The sequence below is a fragment of the Chelonoidis abingdonii genome, chromosome 4 (genome assembly GCF_003597395.2).
Source record: "Chelonoidis abingdonii isolate Lonesome George chromosome 4, CheloAbing_2.0, whole genome shotgun sequence".
Lineage (NCBI taxonomy): Eukaryota > Metazoa > Chordata > Testudines > Testudinidae > Chelonoidis > Chelonoidis abingdonii.
The window spans coordinates 13,746,259-13,765,016 of record NC_133772.1 but is presented as its reverse complement, the minus strand read 5'-3'; the positions used below and the strand labels follow the sequence as shown (position 1 = coordinate 13,765,016).

The window sequence follows — 18,758 nt, the reverse complement described above, 5'->3', positions numbered from 1 at the left end:
GGTGTCCATCCCCGTAGATGCTGATCACCTTTGAGAACAGCCTCTAGATATGTGTTTGCATTAAAACCACTCATTTTTATATTAACCAAAAAAGGCTAATTCCCTCATTAAAACATTAGTGGCCCATATACGCCACTAAAATTATAGGTTCTATCAGCAGCGCTATTAGAAGCAGTATCTTCAAGGCTTTTTTAGTACCAGTGGGACATAAATATTTACTAGCAACTTGATGTGTGACTCAAGGTCTCCAAGTGTGAGATGCCACTTTTCAGACACCCTCCCCCCAACCAAAGTTTGTATCTTTTGAATTGCAGGTGTGTTTAAAGCAACTGAAGATGGTCTACTGCCCACAGTCTAGCTGCACCATTCCTGGAATCTTTGTGGCGAGTGAGCTGTCCATGACCGCAAGAACGCTACAATTGCTTTAGGCCCACGTCCCCTATGTGGCAGATTGCTGGACATGAGAAATAGACGTGTCCAAAACTGGGAATGGGAGACAGGGGGTGGATCACTTGATGATTACCTGTTCTGTTCATTCCCTCTGGGGCACCTGGCACTGGCCACTGTCAGAAGACAGGACACTGGGCTGGATAGACCTTTGGTCTGACCCAGTATGGCCATTCTTATGTTTTTATGTCACTTCTTCCAGACAATACAATAAATGGAACCAGTGGAGAAAACTGGATGAAAGAAAAGTGTGAAGGCAGCACCTGGAAAGCAGCAGTGCAGCTTTTAACTGCAAAGAGCTGCATGGAAGGTAACCCTGCTCACTAGATCTGGTTAGAGATTTAGGAAGTGTGTGTTTCTGTGCTTAGAGCAAGGGATTGGATGTCAGGACTCCTGTCTTTTCTCAGCTCTGCCACTGCCTTTGTGTGCAACTGTAGATATATCTGTGTCCCTCAGTTTCCTCATCTGTAACATGGGAACAGTAATGCATACTTGATGTAGGTAGTATAAGAATCTGAAAGGGCTGTTAAGAATAGACTGCCTTCATTCAGGGCATGCAGCAAGTCTGAATTCACTAATATTTTTAAGTGCTTTCAGATTCTTAGTTTAAAAGGAGTGCAGAAGTGGGAATATGAATCTTTCTTTGATTTTAACTTTGTAGTCCTTTCTAGCTTTGTATTTTTCTTCTTGCTCAAGTAAAACAGTAAGAAACCTTTTTAAAAAAGTTTCTCCCAGGGCCTGATCTCTTGATCTCAATTATACCATTATTACTCTGTTGACACCATTGAAGATGCTCAGGATTTGCACTGGTGCAACTGAGATCAAGATCTAGCCCCAGGATTTCATAAGAACTGCTCTTGCTGCAGAGGAAAGTGCCAGAGCTCCCTTACAAATTCCATTGACTCAGCTCTGTGAATGAACCCTAAGGGACTGGTATATGCTAGCAGTACAGATAGCCTGGGGCCAGCAGTCTAATCCATTAGTCATTAACTATTGCTCTTAACAATGGCTAATGTCAAGGGAACATGACTTGATCATGAAAGCATTAAAAATCCAGTGTACAGTTTGTAATTTTACCAAATGCACTTTTTTGAAAAAAGAATGCTGCGGTCAAGCTGATCACATTCACCAGGAACATGACCAGAATTAGTCCCCTCCATGCAGAGGAAGGGTTTTCTTTATTGTCCATTTGGAAGGGACTTTTTGTATCTGCTCTAAAGCATTGAGGCGTATGAGTTGGAAGGAGGCATTAATGGCTGCAGCAAAGCTTCCTAGCATTGAGTAGCTAATGATGATGACAACTTTCCTGAGTTTTGTAAAATTATTAGTTGGAAAGTTCATCATGTTTTGCTGAATTTGTTGAGCATTTTCTAAATCAGACTGTTTCCCTTCCCTCACTTTTGCCTCAGGTGAAAATGGAAGTTGTGCTGTATTGCACCTTGAAAGAGTATGAGGAAAAATGAATTTTTGGGTGCATCACAAAATATTAGCATCCCTTGGTCTTTCACTCTTATTTTCCAAAGCAAGACCAGTACCAGACAAAGTCAATCTAATGTTATTTTATAAATGTAATGGATAATGCTACTTCTAGACAGTCTTGAGTTTGTAGGCTCCTTCAACATAACTCAAAATGATTGAGATAACAGATACAATAGAATATGAATGTCCCGTTCTCCCCCGCTCCCTCCCGCCCCACCACCTTTTAAACCAATGTGTACCACAAAGCAATGAGTAAGACACAGCAATGCAGTTACCAGGTACAGACACAGATAGTTACCTCTTTTGCTGAGCCTTAGTCTATCTGCATCCTCAGAGGTTAGAACCTGTTCTATCATGAGTAAGGCTAAGATTTTGTCATGGGTATTTTTAGGAGAAGTCACAGGCAATAAAGAAAAATTCACAGAAGCCCGTGACCTGTCCCTAACTTTTACTCAAAATATCCAACAGGGAGCCGCGGAGGTCTCTGAAAATCACGGATGCCGTGACTTTCATGACCTCCGTGACAAAATCATAACCTTAGTCATGAGTAGGGATATTCAGTGGCCATTCCCTACCCTTTTTTTAAAAGTTGCTCTTCACTTTGCCCATGCAAAGTCACCAGAAGTGGTCAGATCTAGACTTTTCTTCTGTACAGAAGGATTTTGATTACTTAGCTGCCTTGTAGAGTCCTTTCGCTGCAAAAGAAAAAAGGAAGTAGGATAATTAAGGAAGAAAATCCAAGCCGAGGGTCTGACCCCACAAATCTTTACTAGCACAAGTAGATTTTACTTGGGTGGGTAGCCAAATTCAGTGGATACAACTGATCTATTTGAGAGCAAACTAAAAAGAAGATTGAAATGCGATAAGGGAACATTCTTGACCCAAATCAGCCTCCAAGAGAGGATTTGACTTCACCACAAGTTTAATTTTATATTTAGCAAACAAAATTTTGCCCTTACAATGGATTTATAACAAATAACTGACTATCTAAGACTCCCATTTGTCTGCCCTGCAGGAGAATAGGGGCTAAAAACCCAGAACTAAATGCTGAATGCCTTAGTCACACCTTAGCAGAGTTCACTTAGGTAAAATATTCATTGAAGTCAATGGGATTTTGCCTTAGTAACAACTGTAAGATTTAGTGGTTCCCTTGAATTTACTAAGAATTAGAGTATTCAAGCAGAGCCACTTCACAAAAGAGATAATGAGAAAACTGACTAAATAAGAAGAGACGTCAGGGTCAGGAGAATAAGTAATATGAAGAGGGTAGGAGGGTAAGTTTGCTGATGGTGAGATGGTAAAGCTATACACAGAAACAAGACAATGAGAACCCGGTAAAACAACAGCAGCATTTCATTCTGTCTCCTTTTACAATGTGACTAACATCTAGCACTTCTGTATTTGGTAGTGCCTATTCTTCAGAGGATCTCAACGGGTTTCTTATGCACACATGAAGAATATCTGCACCCCTCTGAAGGTAAATATTACAGCCATTTTACAAATAGAAAAACTGAATCACAAAGTGGTAGTAACTTTCTCATGGTCGCATTGGAAGACACTGGTAGATCACCCAAGAATCTTGACTCGCGTTTCTGGATTATAATTACTAGACCACATCCCATGCAATGTTACATTCTTAGGTTGTGAGAATTCAGCCAATAGGCTGCATTGGCAATATTCAGGTATTAATGCAGCAGATATTAGTGCATTAATGTAATGTATTAAAGTAAAACAGATATTAATGTAGCAGATATTTCAGTGGGACAACCACCATGTGCATTTAGAATGATGAACTTTTATTGGCTGGAAAAGGAAATGCAGCAAGTCCACAGGGATAGAACATTTCTAATGCATTTTATGGCACTCTGAGTGAGCAATTCATCATTGCCATTCTGAGCAATCACAGCCATCCTGAGCACCTTCGGAAATGAGGAAATACTTCGAGTTCTGAATATGTCCCTTTATGGTTGTTGAATAAGTAGAAAATAATCATCATAACATTGTGATGTGCTAAACAGAAAGTGTCCCAGGATTTAGGACAAAATTGACTATTTGCCTGTTTGGGGTTTTTTTATAGCACCCAGGACCTTAGTATCTACACACTACATGCTAAAATACACATCTTAATATTTGGAATCATTGTAACATGTATAACCATCATAGCATGTTTTAGGAATTACATTCAGAAGATTTTCACCATAGAATATCAAGTGACTAACGTCAGACAAAGACTGAAATTCACAGTACCAGGAGGGCAAGCTCTCAGGTTTAATCTAAAATGTGTCACTCTGCAATATACTATTTTGCCATGTCTCAGATATTTGGGATTCTTACAGTTCACATACCTCTAGTTTTCTGTTTGTTGTATTTGAGCCACTTTACTTGCAAAGGGAATAGAATGATAGTTGAATGCCATTAAAATGTCAAGCAAGAAGTTTTTAATCCAAAAATACTTGCTCTGTTGCTGCTGATTGCACAATATAAAGATTAACAAAAGTAGATATTGCACCAGTGCCTATATTTTAGGATTAAATAAAGGTAGACGTTGTTTCTACATACTCTACGTGACAATGTGGACTCGTAATTTTATTAGCATATTTGCTGGGCAAAGTCAAAATGTTGTTGTGCAGAAAAAGCCCTTCTCTGTTGTGGTATAAATGGGATACATGATGGTAGAGGGTGCAGTAAACTTTCCATTTTAATGGCTTAGGGGTAATAATGTATTACCCATTCATTGACTGTTTCCACCACTTCCCATATCTCTGTCTATTGTGCACACGATTGTTTTTTTAGAGTCCACCAAGGGAATTAGCTACACAACTCCCACTGTAATTAGCAAGACCTGGGTAGCTAAACTCCCTAGCTGGCTTTAAAATCTTGGCCCTTATAAAAAATATGTAACAACTTCCTACACTAATGACCCAAAGTGCTTTAATAATCTGATAATGATCTGCAGTGGTTTAGATCATTACTGTAGAATACAGTAGCACTTTTTAAATAAAGAAGTATTTTGTACATTTCCCTGCAGACAAGAAACAATAAAAATCTTGGGGCCAATCCTGCTGCCCTGACTTCTGTAAAACAAATCAAAAACCCTATTGAAATCCACAGTGTTTCTGTCTGTCTGTCTAGGTTTATATATGAATAAGGCTCCCTGAATTTATTCACACTGGAAATCATGCTTTAAATTATTCTGCTTCCCCTTGCCTCACATGTAGCTTACAAGGGATTTCATATTTTAGGGAGACAAATAATAAACATTACTCACACTCACTGTTGGTTCTGCAGGCTATTTGGGTGACTTCTTTTCTCTGCTAGTCTGGTCACTTTAACTTTGCTTCCATCTCAGCAACTGAACCTCTGAGGATCTTGTGTGTGTGTGTGGGTATGTCCTGCCTCCCTCTGTGCAGTCAACAGGACACTGAATTCTGTAAGAATTGAAAGTGATTTAAATACTCCTCTCAACTCTAGCCCTGAACTTCTACCTGTTGAGCCTTCTTAAAGGAATAGCTTCCAAAAATGCAGGTAGGTAGGAATATCCCATGTGACTGTTTGTTCGAGTCTCATTTTAGTTTTGCTGATGTGTGTTTGTTTATTTACATTGTCGTTTGCTTTTTGATTAAATGGTGCAATAGTACTCTGGTGGCAATGCAGTTATTATTGGACTACGTGATTACTCCAGGTGTGGGAGAGTGCATGTTTGTGACCAGCCCTCTCTTGACACCCATGATTAGGGGAAAGAATCTCGGAGTGGTTTTTGAGACAGACTTAAAGAAATTCCTGGGCCTCTGCTCTTGCTGGTTGCTTGCTAGATAGGCTCTCAAACTGTGGAGTTAACCGGGCCACTCGCATAACAATGTCCAGCCACCTTCTTTCCCCCATAGATTTCCACAGTGCAAGCTTTTCTGGGCCAGCTGCAGGAAAATGGCTTGCCTTCTTTCATCTGCCACTATGGGGGCCCATCGAGCACATGCTGGTGGTCTGCAGAGAGCTGATTGATCACATAGTGTGTGTGGTTCCTCTTTCTCATTTCAAGCTGCTAAACTGGATTAAAAGAAGCTTAAAAAAACATTAAGAACATAGCAGGTCAGACCAATGGTCCATCTAACTCGGTATCCTGTGTTCCAACAGTGGCCAATGCCTGGAGCTTCAGAGGGACTGAGCAGAACAGGTCACCATCCTCTGTCGCCCATTCCTAGCTTCTGGCAATAAGGAGCTAGGGATCCTCCAAGCATGGGGTTGCATCCCTGACCATCTTGGCTAATAGCCATTGATGGACCTACCTTTCCATCCCCCTTCCGTATTCAAAACCTGAGCATCTGAACTTTCCAAGACCCCTTTCCGAAGCCCTTAAACCCAGAGAGGTCCCTGGGGGATGCTGCTGTTTACTTCTCTCCACTTTGAAAACTGGCCATTCATTACTGCCCTCTGTTTTCTGTCTTTTAACCCTTTACTGACCCCTTCCTTCCCCAAACACCCTATGAGTGCTTACTTTTCTTAAGAGCTTTGGTGACGGACCTTGTCAAAGGTTTTCTGAAAGTCCAAGGACACTGTATCAAATGGATCACCCTTGGCCACATATTTATTGTTCCCCTCAGAGAGTTCTCACGGATTAGTGGGAGATTTCCCTTTACAAAAGCCATGTTGACTCTTTCCCAACAAATTGTGTGCATCTGTGTATCTGATAATTCTGTTCTTTATTATTGTTTCAACCAATTTGCCTGGTACAGAAATTAGCTTACCATCCTATAATTGCCAGAATCACCTTTGGAGCCTTTTTAAAAAGTGCTTACGTACTTTCCTAATGTTACAGTCACATGTAAGCAACCGCTGAATTTCCCAGGGGCCCATTAATTGATTAGCCATGAGAAGGCAAGTGGATTCCTCATCATGAATGGGATAGAAAGTGTCCAGGGATCAGTGTCTCCATAGTGGCCCACGCTATGAAAAAAGTCTGAGATTCCCTGATCTAAAGATCAGGTCCTAAAAGGCTCAATTGAAATCCTAGGTACAGAGATTCCCAAAGACTTCTATGGGAGCTGGATCAGATCAATGGTATGGTGCTCTTTTATTCCAATTTTGGGAAGCAGCCAGTCCCCTCCTCCTAGTGGGCCTTGGTATTTGCAATGTCACACATCTTCACAACATGGGCCCATCTGGAGATGCGGGAGGTGCAGTCATGAATTAATGCACTGCTAGCTGTTCAATCAAATACATTTCCTGCTCTACATCCAAATAACTTGCACCCTCACACCTCAGCCCTCGTGTACTGTGTGGAAGCTCATAGAGCTGAGATCTTCATGACTCACCTTTGGTGTCATGGTGCTGCAATTCAGCAATGGTGGCAGAACAGCCTCAAAGAACAACAAGATGAGATGGAAATAGAAGGGAGAGAGACAGGTAAGAAGAGAAGGGGGGAATTAACCTGTGCCAGCAGGTTATTTTTTTCATGAAGACCAGTTATTTGCAGTTTGTATGAAGTGCACTTGATGGAGCTCATACTGCTTAGTCACATTTGGTCATTTCCAGCCCCACTGCTCAGTGCTGAGAAAATTAGGAGATCTAAATTTGCTAGGGATCAAGTTTTTCAGCTCTTCAGAAAACAATGTCTTTCAGTCTTTTCCAAGAAGACCCATGTAGATGACCCTTCCAAATCAGCAAGGCTCTGCAGGGGTACAAGGCTACCCACCTACATAGCCCTGATAGGGCCGTGCCATGTAAGCAGACAGAGATTGTCCTTACTTGCATTGTATACAGTGCTGAGCACCTTGTGAGCTCTTAACAACTGAAAAGAAATAAACAAAAACTCTGCTGCCATCTCAACTATGGAGTCTTTACTGCTCCCCTATGAGAGGGAGGGATTAGGCAAAGATCTCTTGTTAAGTAAGGTGCTATCGGAAACCCAACCACATGGCAAACTAAAATGATAAAGTATTCCTTTATGAGGGATCAATCATTAATTTGCTCTCGGTATGGACTAATTGTTTTTAAACCATGATTTCATTTAAGCTGAAATGCCACTCTAAACTTTCACTATTCCTTCCCAGAGAGCTATGGGCAGAAAGTTGCCCTGATATAGCAGAGGAATTGTCACCACACAATGGGAGCGCTGTTTAATTTTTAAACAACATCTAGGCCATCTTGTTTGGTTTCAGTCCTACCAAAATCTGGGCTCATTATTTCTCTGTGGCCATGAACTAGACTGCCGGATTTTTATAGGCTGTGGTCTACAGCGGCACTTTAATTTCAGTTTTGCAGGCCAAGCTTTCCTGTGGTGTGAAGGCTAATGTACAAGAGGCATAAACAGTTGGCTTCTTTTTTTTTATCTATAAAGCATAAGGAAATTTCAGATTTCCAAAGAGCTATCCACAAGAGGCACAAACTGTGCATAAAACCTCCTGCAAAGTGCCTAGCTTAAGAGTATTTGCCCATTGAGGGGACTGGACTAGATGACCTCTCAAGGTCCCTTCCAGTCCCACGATTCTGTGATTTATAGGTAGCTCAAAACAGACTCACCTTAGTAATGTAGCTTATACCCATGCTGCTCTACCAATGTGTCTCAGCTATGAGCTGGAGGGCACCATGTGTAGGGAAGAATTTCAAAACATCTCAATCCATTTATCATGTTCTTTGTGATAGTTAAAGGCCTATCCGTATTTCCACTAAAATACCTGATTTTTAGGTGGTTTTGTCTTTTATGTAAGAATTTGCTGGAGTTGCTATTAGAAAATTTGGGGCTCTTTAAGACAATAAAATAGCTCAGCCCGGCAGTTACAGGCTTGAGGCACGAATCACTGAATGGGATTCTCTGGCCTTTGTTATGCAGAAGGTCAGATGGGGCAGTCATCGTGGTCCTTTCTGGCCCCCCAAAAATCAATGAATCTATTAATTCCCTGTGATTGTGAAATGATCTGGAGGTATTAATGGAGGGCAAAAGACACATGAAGATTTTGCTCCCTGGGCTCTGATTGAACCCCTAACCAAGGCTGGCAGCTGTAAATGCTGCAGACCACTTTGGTGACAGTTGGGGAGCAGATGGATTTTGTTCTCCGTTTATCAGTTGTTTTCGTAGTATCTCAGTTTCAAGCATGCTTGTCCTGGCAGCAGACATTAGAGTCCCCTGTTGGAGGCAAGAGTTTTGCAGGGGGCGTTAGGTCTCCCAACCCTAAAGAGGTAGGGAAAGGATGAAATTTCTTTTACTGTGGATTGGGTATCAACCCACCTTCCATGCAATACGGTTGCATCTGCAAGGAACATTCAATCCCTTGTTAAGTAGTTCTACATGGCCTATGCAACAGTTTACACAGGATTAGCAGCTATCCAGACCCAGGGTGGTCTAAATGGGCCAGTTAAGCAAAGAAAGGTAAAATGTTCAGGATTTGAGTATCAGAACAGGAACAGATTGGTGACTGTTCACAGCAGCCATCCCATCCCCATGTCACTGTTGCCAGGACAGAGGTTGCCTTTAGGTTTATTCTGTTCTGTCCTCGGACAAAAATTGTTAATATTGTTGCAGCTACTGGGCCATAATTTAGTTGTTTACATCTGCCCTCATTAGCACCTTCCATTAGCCATTTCCAATCAATCTCTTTTGTTTTGGATGTCTACATGCCGCTGCCCTGTGCTGTCTTTCCTTCTTGTCATTGTTTGCCCTGAAGAATATAGTTTTTAAGAGCCTCTGTGACTGAATAGTTTGTAACTGGCATCAGGTTGGCATTTGAAGAGTTTGCAAAATGAATGCAATGCACACAGCGGGGGGTATTAAAGAGTTGTTGCTGGGAAACCAACCCAGAAACTGACCTGGTGACTCTAAATGAGCTGGAATTACATGAGCATATTTACATGCCTTTAACTGACAAGGAAGAGTCCTCCTGCCAAGCTACAGGTTTCCAGTGCATTCTGGTTTCTCAGACAACAAACCTTAGCTGTTACTTCTCAGTCCCAAGTATGGTGTATAACATAGCACCTGGTTCACTTGTTACAGCCAAGGACATTATTTAGATCTGAGCTAAAATCAGGCTAAAATGGTTTGATTATGAGTAGCTCTGAGGTAGAGACGGATTAAAACCAGGGCCAGTTATCCAGATTCCCTGCACTTGCGTAGCTTGGATATAATGAATCTCAGGTCTTAACCGCCTCTGGTTTTAGTTTTGCAAAACAAAACCTGATGGGTGAGGATTTTCAAAAGCCAAAACCACTCCTCAGTTTTTGCCCATCTCCAAGATAAATAAACAGTGTTTCGGTCTGTTGTTCATTCAGGCTAATGTGCCACATGGATGCTTCTGTGTTCCCCTTGCAGTCCCTACAGATAGCCTTCAGTCATTAATGTTTTGCTGTAGTATACATATAAGAGACATGTTGCTCAATAAGAGTTACATAAATACCTTGGCTGTAAAATAGACATTTTATTCTCTGTTTAGCAAAGAGTCCAACTAAATGTGCAGTCTGTAGTTCTTCTGCACTTTATATAACATGCAGTTAAATGAAATGCATCCTGTTGCAGATGGAAATAAGCTAAAAGTTCAGCTGTGCGACCTGCAATTTATAGTGACGTCTATCTTGTAAGTCAGCTACTGAGTTTGTGAACACTCTGATTTGGAAGATAGGGAATCCTGCTCTATTTCCCTTGAGACTTCAGCAACTGGTACTTCATTGTGTGTAGGTGGCAGATGTAATTGGGAGAGCAACATTTTCCATTGGATCCCTGCAAAAAACAGAGGAAAAAATATTAGCTGCTATTGTCTCTGGCTAATATTTTCAGAAAAGATTTTGGGTGTTCTATCTGTGGGTGCCCAACCTGAGATCTCTTACAAAGCACTTGTACAAGAGCTGGGTATTATTATTATTATTTATTATTAATGGGGCCTGGTTTTTCAGAAAGTGCTAACCACCCACCCTCTAAAAATCAGACCCTTTTAAGTTATTTTCAAAGCTGTTTAGGGAGTCTGGATACATAATTCCTGTTACTTTCAGTGAGAATTAGCCATCCAAATCCTTTGAAAATTGCTTTGGAAAATGTCAGTCATAATGTTGGAAATCAAAAATCAATGAAAACTTTTGAAATTCTTGGCCTCTGGTCATACTTTTTTTGACTCTCAAACTGTAAAATCCCATCATTGCTTTTGCTACTGATTGCTTCCCCCCTCCCCAAAGCCCTAGATTTGAAGCAAATAAATACTCTGCCTTGGATATTAGAAACCTCAAACGTTAGATTGAATAAAAATCCCTTGTAAAAACTATATCATTCTAAAATAAGAGCCCACAAACTATTGTAATTTGTACATATCTGTTCAGGTTTATGTTACCATCTGCAGTATTTTCTAGATTTTTGACATTATGACTGACATTTTCCAAAGCAATTTTCAAAGGGTTTGGATGGCTAATTCCCACTGAAAGTAACAGGAATTATGTATTCAGACTCCCTAAACAGCTTTGAAAATCTCAGCATACATCAATAGAAGATGTGCTACCTACTTCTATTGAAGTCAGTGGAAGTTTTGCTATTGGCTTCATTAGGAGCACAAACATGAACAGGCCTCTATGGTTTGCCTGAAGTCCATGGTTGGGACAGTCTAATGAAATTTTGCACTCTCTGGGCCAAATCTTCTGCTAGTATAAATGGTACAACTCTTTTGGTGTTTTACCCATTTACACTAGTATGGAATTGGGCCCTATATATTTTCACAAAATGTCATCAAAGCACTATAACTTTCTTCCTGTTTTAACCATTCCTCAATGAAGAAGAGTAAATTTTACTGATATCAAATGCCACAAAATGGGGATCTCTTAAGGTTTGTCAATTATCCCAGCTGCTTCTTACAGGAGTTCCTCACCCAAGACCACTAACAATCTGAGAGAACCCCGCTGTTTGTTACCTTGTTAGAAAAACTTAGAGATTTCATCTGGGCCACCCGGATCTTTCAACAGCTGTGAAGAATGTTCTGTGCACACGGAACAGAAGAGTTGGAATGATTGCAACATAATGAACAAAAAGGGTTTCTGTGTAGCCCTGTAATAGGTCATGAGCAATCAAATATTTTTAACTGACTGCAAACAGGAAAAGAGGCAACTCACTGGCTTTGAGTAAGCAATCCAGTAATACATTTATAATCTTAACAAGCAGCCTGATACAAAGCCGTTAAAATCAATGGCTTAAAGCCATATAATTAGGCAAAGAAATGAGGGAGTCTTTTTTGTTCTATTCAGGATACAAAATTACATTCCTTGACCAGCACTCTACCTGCTGTATGAGGAGGAATATAGGATATTCAATTAAGGTCTAATCCGGCAAACCCTCAGCATGGAACTCCCATTACTCCTATTATTCCAGGAGAATTTTACCCTTAGATATATTCCTTGTCTATAAACTGGGGAAAACACTCACAATATAGTATAGGACACCACATACACGGTGTTAGAGAAAATCCTAAAATAACTAGACAGATACTAAGGTCGGGGAAAAGAGTTCAGGTGACTTCATTTAGCTCCCACTGAAATTAATGGGATTTTAGTGCCTGTAGGGTCCTTAAAAAAAAACAAACCTCAGCCTAACCAGTAAATGTGGGGACAAATTAAAATATATATCAATAATCAGAAGTGGAATCAGACAAATATGATCAGGCAAAAAATAGAATAAATTCCAAGATACTCAAGGTGGTAAAAAATGTTAAGCTTTTGATATTTCAATAAAAAAATTTGCAAGAAAAAGTTCATTTTTTTTTCCAACTCACTGTTCCAACTGTGGAGCGGTACACATTTAAAAAAAACCCTGAAATTTCAATTAAAAATTTCCTGAAAAGTTTTGTGGGTGGGTTTGTGGTCTTGTGTTTGTGTATGTGTGTGCATGAGTATATGTATGTGACAATGTTTCTACATTTTTTGACCAGCTCTCCCTGGCTCTCACTGACCGTGCCTTTTGCACAGACTTTAGCTTTGTTTTTCACTGTCCTCTAACCAAGGAGATACTATTTGAGCACAGAGTCCAGAATATGTGTCTACCTTTGTCATGGCCTTGCTCAGGTTCACATTGCTTTGCTGGATCCATGTTTTCCTCCATCATTTGTTCTTCTAAGCACTTTACTGTTACTTCAAGGTTTCTCACAGGACTTCTGTTCATCTCTAAAATGAGATACAAAGATGCCTGTTGACTTCAGCAGACATATGTTCAGGGCTATAGTTTCTTCTTGTTGTGTTCCTTGTGAGTGAATAAGATATAGCTGCCAGACACTGCAGTAATTAAAGTTCTCTTTCAGTTTCTAAATTCATCTCTTATAAGACAATATATTCTTCAGTGAGATTTAACAGCATTTTCGTGTCCTGGTGAAGGATACCAACACAGAACATCTGCAGGTAATGATTATTCTAATAAATCTTTGCACCATTTGGGAAGAAGCTGCTGTGCTATGGGTTTGAATCAAAGAGCAAGCGGTATGCCCCTTATCCTGCACCATTAACGACAACGAGAGCTTTTGTCATTGACTCCTATAAGTGAAGGATCGAGCCCTTTATACTCCTAATTTTCCAAATGACAGTGGAACAATAAAGCAGTGATGTTTGTTCCCTGCATGAAGATCAGGCTTTGCTTCCTGTTTGAATGATTTTTACTTTAGATTAAAAGCAAGAAAGAACAAAAGCAAAGGCTTCTTGGGAGAGTTCACTGTGTATGTGTCTGCTGTGACAGGCTGCATTGAGCTGAATACAAAATACCTGTTTCTGCAGAGGGCAGTTTTGAGAGATTTAGAGGTGTTGCACATAGAAAACCAAGGCACATGGCTAAACACAACACAAAAACCATCAGCAGAGGGTTGCTGCTCTGACTTACCCTTCTTCTTGTGAAGCTTGACTTTAATAAATATAAGAATAATAACAGCAAAAAGAAGCAGCAGCACAATGATGGTTGTTATCACAACTGGAAGCAGTTGCAGTTTACTGGTTGATGAGCTGGAAAGATAAAGCACCAGGATTAAATGTGATTTAGTGACAGGAATTGTGCGCATTATGGAGCCTTAACATTGGCTGGGTTTGCATGTAGCATAGTTGCTTGCTGCAGGCTGAAACGTGAACCAAAAAAGTGGTAAACGCTCAATCTGAATCAAAGGAGAACAGTTAACAAGGCCAAGTGGCGAATAAGCCATTAGATCTGGAGTTCGATTCTGAGCAAGCTTATCTGTAGCTACTCGTGGCTGTGCCCCACTCAGTGGAATTAATAGTGCTGGCTGAATTACCCCCTGCAGAATGAAATCTCACTGCTCTCGTTTTGCAAGTTCCCAGGTTTGGTTACAGCTCTCTCTGTATAGGTTCTTACACCGTTCCCATCACCATGGTATCAGAGACCCTCTGACTACTGTCACTGTGGAAAATCTACACAGGTACTGTCTGACTGGAAATCTCAAGAGCTCCATATGCACAGAGTAAATTATGTTTGCCACTAAATAGAAATCTGGGATTTCAATCCATCAGAATGGCATCTTGCCTATAGATTATAAAATGGACAACCCCCAATCACACAAGAGGTGTGGGAATGGCAAGAGTGTTCTTTTGGAAAATGGTGCTGCTTGTATTCAGCTCTAGGGGGAGCAGGAGCTGTGGTGAGAGGCTCTGTCTGTGTTACATTTTATGGGATTTATTATACAATGTGGTCTTGCCTCAATCCTTTTGGTTACTGCGTACGTAATGCTACCATATATTTTCTCCCTGGCGAATCCCCAAAGCTCCTTACAAACAGGTAAACAAACTACAGAAGGGAAATCCGTTCACCCACCACTGAAATGTAACAGCTGCTCACAGCAACATTACATAAACAGTTTGGGACAGGAAGCGAAGAAAAATATTTACTCCCAGTTAAAATTATTGGGAGGATATAAGGAAGCAGAAACTTAGCCTGGACACTGGGCTTAGCAACTGCAGAAAAGTGACATGGAATCACTGCTGACCACAGTGGCACCTCCTCCAAAACCAGTGCTTGCCAAAGCACAGCCTCCCCTAGCACCCCAGTGGGGAATTGATTGGCTATTGACTCAAAGGGAGGCGTGGCACCTATTGAATCACCCACATCACTTCCTGCAGCACTGAAGTTTCCCTGCATATTTCCTCTCCCGGTACTAATCATAGGAACATAAGAATGGCCAGACTGGATCTGACCCTGTGGTCCATCCAATTCACTCTCCTGTCTATGGTCCTCTGCAGATGTTTCAGAGGAAGAAGCAAGAACCTTGCAGTAGGAGGACATGGGATTCTGCCTCCCATATTAGGTCTCCTCTTAATCCATTATAGAGATTGGCTTAGGCCCTCAAATATGAGGTTTTATATCTCTTTTAAAATTAGTTCACATTAATTATTTTATATTATCTGTATAAATGTCCAATCTCTTTTTTACATCTTGCTAACTTATTTGGCCTTAACAACATCCTGTGGTGAGATGTGCCACTGTCTAATTACTTTTTCACACAATGTGTTTTTCCTCTTATCGATTTTGAATTTGCCACCTTTTAGTTTAATTGAAGACCCCCTGGTTCTTGTGTTCTGAGACAAAGAGAATAGAACCTCCCCATCTCTCTCCTCTGAACATTTGTTGTTATTAGCCATTTCTTTTCCAGTCCAGCCCGGCTTAGTTTCTTATCCCATCAGATCTCCTAGCACAAGGTGGAATTGCTGCAGGATCAAATATTTTTCTATTTTCTGCATATAAAGTATTTTAAATGAAGTGAATCCAAAGGATCTGAATTGACTTGGGATAAGTTGACATTGTCAATGGTGATTGGGGTAAGAAACACGTTTGTTAACTTACCTTTCGTAGATTGCATTGCTAAAGGTTACAAATCTGTCTTCAGAGGTTGTTTTTTCCAATATTCCTTCTGTGACTCCACTTGTGGGATATGTCTGATTTATAATATTTTCATGAGTGGGGATGCTATGGAGAGCAGATGTTGACAAAAGTATTTTAAATGAAGTGAATCCAAAGGATCTGAATTGACTTGGGATAAGTTGACATTGTCAATGGTGATTGGGGTAAGAATCATGTTTGTTAACTTACCTTTCATAAACTGCATTGCTAAAGGGTACAAATCTGTCTTCAGGGGTTGTTTTTTCCAATATTTCCTCCGTGACTCTGCTGGTGGGATATGTCTGACTTATGACATTTACATGACTGGGGATGCTGTGGAGAGCAGACGTTGGTGATACTGGGCTCACAGATGCAGATGGTACTGGAGCTAGTGAAGAGAATGATTCTAACAAAGAAAATAAATAATTTCAGGGTTTAAATATTTACCCTTTGCACATCTGACATTTTTTACCTGTGAAATGTACAATGCATCCTTCCTGGTACCATTTTCCCACGCCTTTCATTTCACCTTGCAATCTGTGTCATGGACAAACGTGCAGCACAAAAGGGACCACATCTTTTTCACTGTGGCCTTTGGCTGCACAGAATATTACGTATAAGTATTAGTGAAATCCATGATCACTTTTGGCAAGTCAGACACTTTTGCTAAAGATCACTATCTGTTATGTAGAAATGTAAAATGGATACAGCATCCCTATTGCTGAAGTAGTGACCTCAGTTATTGGTGGTTTGGGTTTTTTTTTACTGCTGGGAAACTCTCTATCTTTTTTCTACATTGAGGGTCTAAAGACTGAAAAGTGTTTTTCTGACAAAACTTGCATTATTTTTGCCTGTAACTGGGGGTGTGGAGGTGAAAAAAAACTAAGTCACTGACCCAATAGGGGAATTATTAAAAGATTGAGGTTGAGAAATAAGTTTGTGAGGTGATCTTCAAAGCAAGAGCTCTGTCTATCTCTGCGTTTGTCCGGCACCTACCACTGTGGAACCCTGATCCTGACTAGGCACTACAATAATATAAGAAGTAAATAATAACAACAACATTTAATATGATTTCTCTTTAGGGAGAGCTTTTCAAAGGCATAAAGTATAGATAAACATCCATCTTCCATTGAAAGCCAGAGGGAACTGGGCACCAAACTCCAATCTGTGCATTTGCAAATCTCCCCCTTAGTCTTGACTTTACCAAACATCTCCATTTCTGTCCATTAATTGTCTATTGTTAGGCTGCTATTCTTTGATCAGCAACAGGATAAGAATTAAGCTGAGCAAAGCTTATTAATCAGTGTGATGACTTTTCTTATCACCTGTGGCTGGGAGGGACACATGGGCTATGATAGGTGAGAATAAAAGAGAGAAAGAAGGAGGTATTAATCCCAATGAGCAAAACCCCTCAAATCACATACCCTTTTGAATGTGTAACTTCATGGAGGATGTTTGCTCTGTGTCTCCATCTTTAGCCCCACACCAGTACCATCCTGGATCATTTTCTTCCAGATGGCTCATCACTACTATGAAAGTCCCATTTTCCTGGTCATCACTGATTATCCGAATTCTTCCTTCAAATGCATCCTGTACAAATCCACTGGTATCCAACACAAGGGAGCATCCAGCTTCCTTCCAGCTGCACCAGTATTTCATCTCATAATTTTGTTGCGGATCATAGTGGCACTTGGCAAACACCAAGCATCCTTCAGATCCATTCAGGAGCCTGGGTTCCCTGGGAAGGGTTGACTCTACAGGTTGAGAATATACTGGGTTAGCCTTACAGACTCTTTAACTGATAACTGCTCTGAATTCCCAACAAACACATGTTGGTTTTTGGGACCATGAATGAAATACAGTGCTGCTAGCAAATCTCTATCTACAGCACCTTCTAAAAATTAATTGATCTTTCTTTCTAGACTTACCTTTAGTTACTTGTAGATTTATGGTTCTTGCACTTCCAGAGTCACCAAGCATGGCCATCCCACACTTATACAGTCCAGAGTCCTCTTTTTTAAGTCTGTTTATCAAGATTTTAAAAGTACCAGAGCTTTCTTCAGAGGTAATAGAGATCCTTCCCTCATAATTCGTGGCCACATAACCATCAGAGTCTGCTATGATAGAACAGCCAGTTTTTGCCAGTTTGCACCAGAATTTCTTTCCACCGCCTTTGACATTTTCAGGTTGGCATTGTATTGTTACTGACCCTCTGAGCTTCCCAAGCACAAGCTCTGGTAATTCAGATACAGTAGAACCTGTTTGAATAGAACATACCAAAACATCTTAATGCAACTCCTATTTCATGTGAAACAATTTCCCTCTTTCTTCATCTTAAATTTCTTAACAGTTGTTTCAGTAAAATCCGAGTGCTTTGCAGAAAAAAAAAAGTTATAATCCTACAGGCAAATAACAAGGTCATAGCAAGGGGATGGGAAGGTATGAATAAAAAGTCAAAGTTGGTGCAACAACCACTATCTTAAGTTGAAATGCTCATGAGTCAACACTTAGGACAGTGGTTCCAAAGGACTCTGTAAATGTGGCACCAGAATATTTCAAGTCTGGTGTTGCAGACTCAGAAGAGAGATTTGGATCTGTACCTTTTGCAATCAGCCTGTTGTGAAGATCCCCAGCTACTGTACTTTCCAAAACTGTTAGATTCATGCTGAAGAATAAGGCTTTGTTGCTGTTGCCGATGCCACATCTGTACGCCCCAGCATCATTCTGCTCCAACTGTGTTATTTGTATTGCGAACATGCCATTCTTAGGGAAGTCAGTGATGGATGCTCTGTCTCTGTAGTCTTCAGAGATGAAAAAACTGGTAGAAATGATGGTATTGCAAACTCTCCTGGCTCTTGATATTTTACACCAATATTTTCTGTCATGTCTGTTGGCTTTAGTCGGTAGATAGAAACAATTGATAGTGACTGATCCTCCAACCTCACCTGTCAAAAGCTTTGGTCCATATAAGGCACTTGAAACTGTTGTAAAAAAATGTAGAACACGCATT

The 18,758-nt window shown here is 40.5% G+C and overlaps 2 protein-coding genes across 9 annotated transcripts in view; one reads left to right on the top strand and one right to left on the bottom strand.

Annotated features, from left to right (window-relative positions):
- The window catches only part of PIGR (polymeric immunoglobulin receptor), a 28,136-nt gene extending 22,792 nt beyond the window's left edge, over positions 1 to 5,344 (bottom strand). For both annotated transcript variants that reach the window (XM_075064833.1, XM_032792543.2), the window contains exon 1: positions 5,195 to 5,344. The gene's annotated coding sequence lies outside the window, so the exon portion shown is untranslated. The remainder of the gene's footprint in view (positions 1 to 5,194) is intronic.
- PFKFB2 (6-phosphofructo-2-kinase/fructose-2,6-biphosphatase 2) overlaps positions 1 to 18,758 on the top strand; it is a 129,158-nt gene that overhangs the window by 3,706 nt on the left and 106,694 nt on the right. For 5 of the 7 annotated variants that reach the window (XM_032792566.2, XM_075064840.1, XM_075064838.1 and 2 more), the window contains exon 2: positions 650 to 757. The exons of the other annotated variants lie outside the window; for them this stretch is intronic. The gene's annotated coding sequence lies outside the window, so the exon portion shown is untranslated. The remainder of the gene's footprint in view (positions 1 to 649; positions 758 to 18,758) is intronic. 7 annotated transcript variants of the gene reach the window in all.